This window comes from Colobus angolensis, unplaced genomic scaffold (assembly GCF_000951035.1).
Source record: "Colobus angolensis palliatus isolate OR3802 unplaced genomic scaffold, Cang.pa_1.0 Scaffold587, whole genome shotgun sequence".
In the NCBI taxonomy this organism is placed as follows: domain Eukaryota; kingdom Metazoa; phylum Chordata; class Mammalia; order Primates; family Cercopithecidae; genus Colobus; species Colobus angolensis.
In genome coordinates, this window is record NW_012119454.1 from 107,029 (window position 1) to 108,281 (window position 1,253).

General features: G+C 43.6%; 1 protein-coding gene across 4 annotated transcripts in view; it reads right to left on the reverse strand.

Moving 5' to 3' along the window:
* Positions 1-1,253, reverse strand: part of ARSE (arylsulfatase E (chondrodysplasia punctata 1)) — a 32,249-nt gene that overhangs the window by 10,304 nt on the left and 20,692 nt on the right. The gene's annotated exons all lie outside the window — the stretch shown is intronic.

Here is a 1,253-nt window from a genome sequence, read left to right on the forward strand (position 1 = left end):
GCTCACTGCAACTTCTGCCTCCGGGGTTCAAGCAATTCTCCTGCCTCAGCCTCCCAAGTAGCTGGGATCACAGGTGTGCGCCACAACGCCCATCCTGTTTAAGACTCATTAACATCATGAATTTTCCCTTCCCTTCTGAAATCTATTTAAAAATCCACACTGGGCCAGGTGTGGTGGCTCACACCTGCAATCCCAGCATTTAGGGAGGCTGAGGCAGGAGCATTGCTTCAGCCTAGGAGTTCAAGACCAGCATGGGAAACAGCAAGACCCCATCTCTACTAAAAATACAAAACTTAGCAGGGTGTGGTGACATACACCTGTACTCCCAACTGCTCGGGAGGGTGGGGCGGGAGGATCGCTTGACCCTGGGAGGAAGAGGTTGCAGTGAGCTGAGAGTGCACCACTGCACTTCAGCCTGGACAACCGGAGTGAAATCCTGTCTCTAAATAAATAAATAAATAAATAAATAAATAAATAAATAAATAACCATACTGATTTAGTGCATCTTTTTTCCCCTGAATATTATAATGTTCTAACTCTACATACTTAATGCAAAGTTAAAAGAACTGCAGGTTACTGTCTGACATGACTTTTATTTTGTTCAGTTATTTCAATATATATTTTTGACCTCAAGCCTTAACTTATAGAATAAGTAGTGTTGCACATTCAATTTTCTTTATAATTGCTATCACGTAGTGAGGATTAGGACATAAAATAGTTATAAAAGGCACACTTTAAAAATGAGGCATATTGGGTTATTAATATTATTTTCATTGTCCTCCTTGAAAGTAGTGCTTTAGCTTCTCCCTCCCTTCACCTGGCCTTCATGGTCTAATCTAGATCCTTAAAGCATAAGAACAACGGTGAAGGTGTTAGCCTTAATTAGAACACATCAGGCTGGGCATGGTGTCTCATGCCTGTAATCTCAGCACTTTGGGAGGCTGAGGCAGGAGGATAGGCTGAGCCCAGGAGTTCAAGACCAGCCTGGGCAACACAGCCAGATCCTGTCACATTAAGAATCAAAAAGAACGCAACAGTCTTACCTGCTTTAATTTGCAAGCTAATTGTCAATGTCCTTTCTGTCATACATTAGGTATTGCCATGAAGAACTCTCTAAGAGGCTGGGTGCGGTGGCTCACGCCTGTAATCCCAGCACTTTGGGAAGCCGAGGTGGGTGGATCACTTGCGGTCAGGAGTTCAAGACCAGCCTGGCCAACATGGCAAAACCCATCTCTCCTAAAAATATGAAAGTT